Source organism: Brassica oleracea, chromosome C3 (assembly GCF_000695525.1).
Source record: "Brassica oleracea var. oleracea cultivar TO1000 chromosome C3, BOL, whole genome shotgun sequence".
NCBI classification, from domain to species: domain Eukaryota; kingdom Viridiplantae; phylum Streptophyta; class Magnoliopsida; order Brassicales; family Brassicaceae; genus Brassica; species Brassica oleracea.
Genome location: NC_027750.1, coordinates 24,748,839 through 24,759,848, shown reverse-complemented (window position 1 = coordinate 24,759,848; position 11,010 = coordinate 24,748,839). Strand labels below are relative to the sequence as shown.

The 11,010-nt window shown below is 38.5% G+C and overlaps 1 pseudogene; it reads right to left on the bottom strand.

The window, feature by feature from the left end:
• Window positions 1-1,084: 1,084 nt before the first annotated feature.
• Window positions 1,085-2,906, bottom strand: LOC106330210 (annotated as a pseudogene).
• Window positions 2,907-11,010: the final 8,104 nt, after the last annotated feature.

Here is an 11,010-nt window from a genome sequence, read left to right as displayed (position 1 = left end):
GGCCTCCACTATGTCGTTGTATGTATCTTCCAAGATATCGTCGAAAATTTCGTTCAATCTTTCTTCGACTTCATCGGACGAAGATGATGTCATTTTTAGGTATCCTCCTTGAAAAAAATATTAAACAAAAATAGTTCCAAATTTTAGTAAAGAATTTTAGTTCTTTATTTTTTGTGAAGAATTTTAGTTCTATATTTTACTAAAGAATTTATCTATACAAGAGTTTATCCAAAAAAATAATATTATAGTAATCCATGAAATATATATTTATTTATATATATATATCCAAAAAAATATATAAACTGGCCAAATGATTCGATGAAATATTTTTATTTTTTTTAAATATCTATTTTTTTCAAATATTCTATAGCAATTCCATATTCATTTTTTTTTTAACAATTGCATAATTACCAAGACTATGGCCACCAGAAATTGTAATTTGAATCAATTATTTCATTTCAGACATATATTTTGGACATAAAAATATATATGACAATGTAGATGTTTTTATGTGCAAATCACTTCACATATCTCGACTAGTTTCTATACGAGATTAGTAAACAAGAAGTGATAGTAGTTACCTATTTAAGTGAAGCAGTACTTCTTGATTACAACTTGTAGCAACTGGTAAACGAGAAGTGATAGTAGCAAAAGCTTACAACAACTTGATAGCAAGAATATTACAAAGGAAACGAAATACGGCAGTAGCAAAAGGAAACGAAAGGAAAGAAGAACTTGTGGAAACTAAAGACGAGCTGGAGTGAAACTTATAGAACATGGAGTGATACAGTCACTCCCGTGAGTTGGTTCACATGAAGCTAAACAACAAAACACTTTCAGAAATGCACCCGTGACTTGGTTCACATGTCCTACTGCTTAACCTGAAACAACACAAAAGACAAGAGTTGGCTAATTATTAAAGTTATATGACATGTGACTAGATAGCTAACTACGCAATACAACATGTCTACCTAATACGCCAAGAGTTAGCTAACTACTCAGGACTACTCCAAACAAGATAGCTAACTGCTCAATACAACATGTCTAATACGCCAAGAGTTAGCAAATAACACAATACCTAAACTCATAACATCTCAGACATAAGTTTGAGTTTAAGAGATGTTTCCATCTCAGTGAGTGGATCTTTTTTGGAAAGTAAACGGTCGAGCAGTTTCTGTTTAGAGAGTTTTTCTTTCATTTCCATGATGGCATGTATATGTGACAACTCCTCTTCTTTACCACTCTTCTTCCTCTTAGTAGCAGCTTTAGCAGCCTTGACCCCCACGGGTCTAGCCTCTGGTTCTCCCACTTCATCTTCTGTGTCTACCTCCAGCACTTGTTTGCGCTTTTCCTTGCCACCGTGATTAGCCAGATAGGTAGAGGACCATTTCTGGTCATGCCTCAGTTCCCTCCAGGCATGTTCCAGGGTGAACTTGTAACTGTGATCATTGTAGAAGTAGTCTAGTTCAGCTTTCATCACATCATCATCATTTTGACCACTTCTCTGCTCCCTCAGAGCCGCATCATAGCATCCAACGAACTTGGACACTTGCTCGTTAATCCTAGCCCATCTTTGCTTGCACTGACCAACCTCTCTAGGTATTGTCCCAACCAGCTGAGGGCTTGCGTTGTAGTAGTCTACAATCCTCCTCCAGAATGCACCAGCTTTCTGCTCATTGCTCACCACCGCATCTTTACTGGTGTTAAGCCAAGCACCAATAAGGATTTTATCCTCTTTCGGAGACCATTTCCTCCTCTCTTTCACAACAAACTCGACAACAGACTCATCAGGACCTTGGCTACCCAACCAAAAAGGTTCGGGTGAATCAAGGTAAACTGGAGATTGAGATTACGTAAACAGTAGGTTAACATAACTAGTCTTCTTATCCATGGTTAGAGAAGTGGTCTGTGTCACTCTAATAGCAACACAGAGCCTTAAGTAGGCGAGCTTTACCTAAGAAACATTTAAAGGCAATAAAATCCGAGCAGTTAGGAAGGTAGAAAGAAAACTAGTTGCATTTAACACCAATCAAATCAGACTAACACCGAATTCATTAGGTTGTAAAACATTTAAAACAATCCAATCTGAGGCGGTAGGAAGGTAGAAAGCAAAACAACTAGCATTTAACACCAATACATTCAAAGAAAAGAGACTACTAATATTTTTGACGTTTTAATTTTTATTATTCAAAGAAAATACAGTACTATATGTTTTCTTTAATTCAAAGAAAAGCCACTAGGAAGTTGTAGTTTCGTACCTTATTATACAGACACTCTCGAGGTTTTAGACACTCCGGTTTACTTCTTTGAAGCTCTTGCTGCAAAAACATGCGATCAAACAGTCAAAAGTTTTACAAAATTGCCTAAAGGACAACTAAAAGCAGAAGAGATAAACTTACCAGTCAGAAACATGACCGCCAGACCTAAAAAAACTAATACAGAGACCAGTAGCCCAACTTCCAATGCAAAGCCATTTCTAACCCCTGATTTCTTCTTAGATAACTCACAGACGGTCTTCTGTAGCTTAACCAGCTTCTGGTCACACTCAAAACCTTGATCCTTAAGCTGCCTAAGTTGTCTCTGAATGTCACTCATCTCCTCTGTAACAGCCACATCCCACCATTTCCATATGTGGCAGTCCCCATCATCGATATTGTCGCAGGTGAAGTACCTTCTCCCTGGGTCTTTACGCGTGTAAGATGTTGCAACAACAGGCTCACCACCACAGTAGCATGTCGTCGGGATTCCATCATCACCCTCAAGTTGAGGTGGGTACTGAAACGGCTCAGCAATATGGTAGCTACTCTCAGCTCCATCGGCGTACAGTTCAGCTTCTGCTTGAAGAAGGGACGTTATGTCATACTCGTCTGATGAAGAAGGCTGGGTGTTGAGTAATCTTGTCCCATGATTCGTTAACCTGAAAGAAATCATGTAAGCGAAGAAGATAACGCGAAGAAGATAAAGCGAAGAAGATAACGCGAAATATAAACTAACACCAAACTCGTCTAACAATGCTAATAAGAAACTTTAAGAACAGAACAGTCCCATATATATCAAACCGTAAAATACAATCTCAGAGCACAACAGTTACAAAAATTATAGAGATCAACAATGTCAGTATAGAGATCAAAGGTAAACCGTTACTACTAAGCTACAATATGAATAAGAACAGAAGACTATGACTACAAACGAAGAAGATAAGGCGAAGAAGATAAAGCGAAGAAGATAATGCGAAGAAGATAACGCGAAGAAGATAAAGCGAAGAAGATAAAGCGAAGAAGATAACGCGAAGAAGATAAAGCGAAGAAGATAATGCGAAGAAGATAACGCGAAGAAGATAAAGCGAAGAAGATAATGCGAAGAAGATAACGCGAAGAAGATAAAGCGAAGAAGATAATGCGAAGAAGATAACGCGAAGAAGATAAAGCGAAGAAGATAATGCGAAGAAGATAACGCGAAGAAGATAAAGCGAAGAAGTCAATAAACCCCAAATCGATTGAAAACCCAATTTTTCTAAACCCTAATTTCAAACGTAAATATCCCCAAATCAATTGAAAACACAAAACCGAACACTAAATTGAGAGGAAAACAACATCAAACCTAATCTAAATCCATAAATCTGCACGAGAAGGCTTCGATTTACCTTTGTATCGGGACGGATCGAAATCGCCTTTCCTCGAGAGTTTTCTTTTTTTCTCGGCTTCGGTCGAAAATGAAATCTTTTTTTTTGGTATACGAAAGACGAAAACCGACCGAACGTATCACCGGCTGCCACGTCTCTAAGGATCAACGCCTTTAAATCCTTAGTTACGGATTCATCCTTAGCTTATTTAGCTCAAATAATATTTTTATAATCCGATAAGCATATGATTAACCGCTAAGGACCATCAACGTTACCCCGTTGCAGCTGCTGTTAGCTTTCGTCTCTTTTATTTCCTTTGCATCTTAACTTATTCAAGAATCGAATTTCTCTGAAAACTGAGGGGTCGATGGGGGTATTTATAACTTTTTCTGGATAATTCTGATATTTTTATGAAATATCTCTTTGTTAATTTTTCTAAAAAGACAAATTCAGTTGGGTTTAAAGTAACTTTGTATTAAAAAGATACAAGTCTAAAAGAACATTTTACTATTGATGGGAATTTTTGTTTAAAGAATATTTCATTTTCAATATTTCCAATAGATTTAGCAAATGTTGTTTTTTTAGCAAAACAAAACTCTTGGCTTTGAAATGTGCATTTTGTAATGAATCCATTATGCATAATAAATATAGAAAGTAAAATCTAGACAGTTTATTAGTTATATAAGACTTTCTAACCAATTAGTCAGATCTTTGACAAAATGATGTCACTGATTTTCCCGGTTAGTTTTCGTAATATGTTTAATGCAAAATCTCCGGTTATGATTTTATTTAATTAATATACTACAATTGAATCTTTCTTTCTTTTTGATAGAATAATTGAATCTATCCAAACATGTTTTCAATCATCTGTTTAAACTTTTCTAACCACTAAAATTATATAGAAGAATTTCTAATCAACTCTAAAATTGGTAGCTTCGTCTTATTTATTTTTTGTTCATTTTATTCAGCTATCAAAAAGGTAGTTGTTTGGTTTTTCAATCATTTGGGTTTCTTTGACTGTATCTTTTGGACTTTCTTCTGATATGGGCTTTACTGGATTGGGATAAAAACTACTTCCCTACGGGCAGTTGCATTTTACACTTTTTATTTTAATTTAAAAACCAGCTTTCAAAAAATCAACACATCAGATTCTCATATATGATCGAAACCTATTATTTTACAAGGAAAATGGTCGACATCTCATTTACTTCTTTAAAAACCATCAATGCTATTCCCAAGTTTGGCTTTTCAAAACCGGTGCCTTCTTGGCTCTTGGACCTCTTATGATTTAATCCTTGTTCAGAAATTCGCTTAGCGCTACGCGTACGGTACACTAGGTCTAACGATTTATTAAAAAATCAGAAAAAATCAGAAAGTATGCGAAGAAGAATTTTTTATACTTTTATATGTATAATACCTTATTTATATGTATAATACAAAATATTCTTGGTACTGAAATTATAGATTTGTAAATACATACCAAATTTTTTCACAACAATACAATTATGTTATTTACAATTCAAATTTAGTATTACAAAATATAAAAACAAATCACATATAGGAGAAAAAAAAGTTGTTGGAACACTTCCATAATTGAAATAATGGGGTCAAATACTAACAATAAATACTTTATCGGGATCAATATGCAAATTTACATGAAACATTTGTCACGTGTTACGTAGCTACTGACACCACACGCTTCAACCATAACTTTATGACTGGAGTTACCTTCTTCTTCTTCTGTATTTTCTAGTGATTTTATTTTGACTGAATCTTGTTCTTATGTTAAAACACATAAACCTAATAACGGGCAAAGAAAAAAAGCTTTTGTTTCAGGCCAGTCCTCTCACCAAAAATGCTTTGTCAGCCTCCGTTAACTATCACTGCGTATGAAACGAAAATTCACCGTGAAATAACCGATTTTAACCAAGCGATTTTGTCCATTACGCGGCCGATTTTATAAATCTACACATTCCACGCTCGTTACTCGGCTCACCGCGTAATGCAACCGAAGTTGTCCATTTCACCACGGTGCCTAACCGAATCACGTGTAATCGGCCGATTAAACGTCTCCGCGGCCGAGTTTTAGAACAAGGGATTTAATATATGATGATCTCTCCAAGGGTTGCAGATAATTTCAGAGCACTTTGCACCAGAGAGTAGAGAGTATGTGATAGAGCTGCTCCACGATCTTCTTTTCATTGTGTTATCTACTGCATAAATTTTTGAGATGGAAATCCCAAAAGGAAGCATAATGTTCATGAAATCTTCTCGACACCAACGACACTGCCAACAAAACAAATCTCAATGATAAAATATAATAATTTCACGGTAAAATGTGTAGCCGACCATGGTCAATATTAGAGCTTGAGCTTTAGTAAAAGAGACGATCCAAGTTTGTTACAGATCGGAAAATATGAAATGTATTTACTCAAACTCAATGTTTACAATGTACCAACTCCTATATATATACATGACCGGTTTAGTAAAAGGAAGCTAAACCAATCACTTAACTACATGATTGTACTTAACCATATGATTCTCATAATCTAATACCCTCCCCTCAAGATGGAAGACACAAAGTGTGAATTCCAATCTTGGATATGAGACTCTTGAAGATTCCTGGTTGCACCGGTTTGGTTAGTGTATCAGCAAGTTGTAAGTCGGATTTAACGTGAAGCGTCTTCAGAAACCCACTCTGCAACTTCTCACGCACAACATGACAGTCGATTTCCACATGTTTTGTCTGCTCATAATAGATTGGATTGGAGGCAATGTAGAGCGCAGATTGATTGTCACAAAACATAGTAGCAGGCAACTATGTTGGACAATGCATTTCACTCAGCAATGTCGTTAACAAGATCAACTCGCAAGTAGCATCTGCCATTGCTCTGTATTCAGCTTCTGAACTGCTTCTTGACATTGTCTGCTGCTTCTTGGAACGCCAAGATATTAACGAATCTCCAAGAAAGACACATGAGGCAATAGAATAAACCTTGTCCTGGATCATTGATGTCTTGCATTTTTACACCTTTTAAGCATTCATTTTCATCACATTCTAGCTCACTTAGATTTGATTTAGTATTATATAGTGCATTTGCATGTTCATTTGTATGTTTTCAGGTTTTGGAGTGGTTATAATGATTTTGGAGGAGATTAAGCCACAAAAGGTTGAAATATCAACATGGATGAAGGTCTTAAATATATTCTCTGAAGCTCATATTTTGCAAGGGCATAGTAAATTGAGTTAGCTTTCTAATGGAGGTAGTTTCAAGTAATTTGGAGCTGTATTGAAGAAGTTATAACCAATTTACTAGAGTCATATCAATCATACCGCAAAGATAGGATGGACCGCGGGTGGAGGCCACAAGCCGTCCACGTATTTGGGCCAGTGAGGTCGAGTAAAGAAGGCATGGGCCGCGGGTGGAGGCCGCGGGATGAAGCCGTCCGCGGATTCAAGGCAGTGAGGTCGAGTTTAAGCAGAGATGGCCGTGGGTATGTGTCGCGGACGAGACCTGGCCGCGGAATTGGAGCATATCCGACCGCAGACTACGGCCGCGGACCGAGCCAGTCTGTGGTCAAGACCCAGAAATCACTTTACCCATTTTCTATCCGGTTTGTCCCGGATCGACCCGGTTCGATTATATTGTCTATAAAAGGTATTTTAAGGGATTGAAAACCCTAGACTGCCTAAGCTATAGTTTTGTAATTTCTCTTGTTTCTAAATTTGAATCTTGTGAATCTTGTTTGGTTTAAGTATTTATTTTGTTAACCTTTGTTTATCTATCTCTTAATCTCTTGTTTATCCAACAATCTATTATGGGTTTGTGTGGTTTCATGGAGATTAGTGAGTAGAACCTTTAGAGTTCTTGGATTTAGTAGACTAGAATGATTAGTGCTTGATCTATGATGCTATGTGCTTAATCTAAATGATCTTTACTTGATTGGTGTGTTTAATGCTAAATATAGGTTGGGAAATCATATCTTGATAATAAGTTATTTCATGCCCGGAAGGTGTTCGATGAAAAATATCAATCAATGTGCTTTACTTGCTTACCCAACGGGAGTTGATGCTAAGGTTGTTTAGTGGCTATTAGAACTTGTGATTCATGCATGCTTGATGGTAATTAACCAATGGGAATTGATGTTTAAAACTTGATTAGGAAAGGAGTTATTGTCACGAGAGTGGATTAGCTCAAATTAGTGATATTAGGCTTAAAGATTAGCAATTGTTGATTGTTTGAGCATCTTGAGATAGTATTTTATCACTCTAGTCAATAACTTGACCCAAGAGCTTGTCTTTATTTGCTTGTATTTTCTTTTAGGTGTCTTTCTATTTCACTAGTTTTAGATCATAAACCTCTTTCCTTTTGCTTAGATTAAGAAAGCTTGTGTATTCTTGGTGTTATAAGTCTCTAGTTCTCTGTGGATTCGATCCTAAAATGCTACAATGACATACCATTCGATTGTTGTATTGTTGGCACATTAGGTTAATTGACTTGTGCTTAAACGCTTAATCAATTTGGCGCCGTTGCCGGGGAACTTGTAGATTTGTCATTAGGATTTCAAACTTTTTTGAGACTAAGCTTTATTTTCTTATGTTTTGTTTTGCTTTGTTTGGTTACTAATTCTCTTCCAATGGTTGTTCTTTTGCAAGGTACATTCACAAGAGAGGAAGATCATATCTCTTGACTTGGAATCAATGCTCAAGGCTATTTTGGAGAGTCAAGAAAGGATGATATCTAAAAGCTCCACATCTTGTGAAAGAGCTTATGAACCAACCACCTCATTGGAGTATCAACCACATGGAGACTTTGGTCAAGGACACCAATATAGATATGGTGAGAGACACCAACCTTGGGATTTAGAGTATGAAGAAGAAGAAGCTAACTTTCCTCAAGCCTCAAATGAAGAAAACATCACCAACATGCTTGAGAAGTTGTTGGAGAATCAAGAAAGGGGAAGGATTGAGATGGAAATGCAACTTGATTCTCTTTCCACCAAGATAAATGCTAATGGCAAAGCTCTTAGCTCAAGGTTGGATGGAGTTATAGCACATGTGAAGTCTTTCAACAACAACATCTTTCACATGAATGAAGATTAAGAAGAAAGCATCACTCTTCTTTACAACACGAACACTTATGAAGAACACACCATGGATTTGGAAATTGATGTTGAAGAGGATGTTCAAATCAAGGATGGATTTCAAGAAGAACCTGAAGACTCTATATATGAGCTTGAAGTACTCCTTGGATGCATGGCAGATGAGAAACTTGTGATAAGATATGAAGAGCAAGATGAACCAATTGCATCCATGGCTTATTCAACAAGGAGCAATGATAAAGAAGTAGGCTTGGTTGAAAGAAGCCTTGAAGATCTTTGTGGTGATGGTTTAATTGTTGAGTGCATGAAGAAAACAAGAGAGATCTCATTGGTTATGGATGAGTTCTCAACCAAGGAGGAAATGCATGTGAAGCTTATTGCTAAGAAAGGTACAAGGGGTGAAGAGTCTAAGGAGAATCAAGTGATTAACATTGAAGAATCTCCCAAAGAGGTGCAAGAAGAAGGCTTTCCTATGGACAAACCCTTTGACAAGCATCTTGGTATTCTCTCCACCAAGAAACTCATTGTTGATGATCCAAGGAAGGTAACCTTTGAAGAGATTAGAATGAATGAGTTTAGGGGTTGGTTCTATGATGAGTATGATCCCGGTGATCTGAGCTTTGACAAGAGGGTCTTCACTACATGGGTAAAGAGCTTGAACACATTCCTCCTTCACTTCTCCGCTTCAGCCCGTCTCTCCCAATGGAAAAAATCTGAGGCCAAGGGTCCTCTACCACCCAATTCAGCCAATAACTCCAAGTAAGTGTCACTCCAACCTTGTACATATTTAGTTTTCATGTTTATTTCTTCCCCTTAGATCTCTTCTTTGAGCTTACTGATATCACTCAAATTACCCTAAGGAGTGAATTACTCTCTCAAATAAGAGATGCAATACTTAGGGATCGAACTATATCACATCATTTTCTGTTTTGTTTACTTGTCATGAGTTTCATGCATTGCATTGTGAATACTTATTTGCATAGAAAAACCACAAAAATTGTTTTTTTTTGAAAAAACACCAAAACAAGCATTTAGATTCATATCTTGTTCCATTTTGATCTTTAGGATTTAGTCTATAAGCATTTAGTTTCCATTCATGCATTGGGAAAAACCTTGTAAGGAACACATGTCTAGAACTCAATTTGACATGCTAGCTAAACATAGCAAGTAGCTTAAGCATCTCTTGAAAAAGCTTGTAAGCTTCGCGTCTTGAAAACTCTTCTTGAAACATGTTGCTTGCTTGATGATTGGCATTGTCCTTGAAACCAACTCCAACTGAACTAAGGCTTAATGAACTTAATCTCTCTTGCATATGGACATTTGCATACTTGATCATGGGTATTATACACATTTTGGTTATCTTTCTCTCTTTGTACCAATCTTGTTGGGGTCAAAATCGGTCACGACGGAATCGATGTCCGAAAGTCCTTAGAAAAACCGAATCTCGGTCAAAACTTCAAAAGCCAAGAAAACGAACAGCTGAAACGGATCGCCCGGCAAGCTCGGCCGCGACACAAGCCAGCTCGCCCAGCGAGCACGGCCGTGTTGCCGGTCGACTCGCCGGCGAGCTCGGCCGTGACACTGGCCAACTCGCCCGGCGAGCACGGCCGTGTCGCCGCTCGACTCACCGGCGAGCTCGGCCGTGACACGGGCCAACTTGCCCGGCGAGCACGGCCGTGTCGCCGGTCGACTCGCCGGCGAGCACGGCCGTGTCGCCGGTCGCTTCGCCGGTGAGCACGGCCGTGACACGGGCCAACTCGCCCAGCGAGCACGGCCGTGTTGCCGGTCGACTCGCCGGAGAGCTCGGCCGTGACACGAGCCAGCTCGCCCGGCGAGCACGGCCGTGTTGCCGGTCGGCTCGCTCGATCGTGCCACAGATCGGCTCGCCCGGCGAGCGCGGCCAATTCTCCGTGGATCATTCCGAACCCGGTCCCATCCCATAACCATGCATCTTTGTCTGAAGTTTCCGTAACTCAGTCTTTGGGTCCGTGGATACGACACCAATGTTCCGTCTAAAAAACATCGTCGAAAGTTTTCGGGAAGTTAGGAAGGTTATGTCTCTCGAACGGTTTCCTATTCTTCATAGTAGAGTAGGTTACGGTTAACTTAACACCAACTGCCTCGGCTATGCGAAGAAACAGGGTTCCGTTGGAAGAACCATGCCTATACCAACGGCTACTTCGCGAGTAAAATCGTAAAAATGTTTAAGTCTCGATACGGCCTAAAGAGGGTCCGAATTGCGGACAACGGCCCATCTATGGTCCCAAAAGACTTGAGCCCAAAGA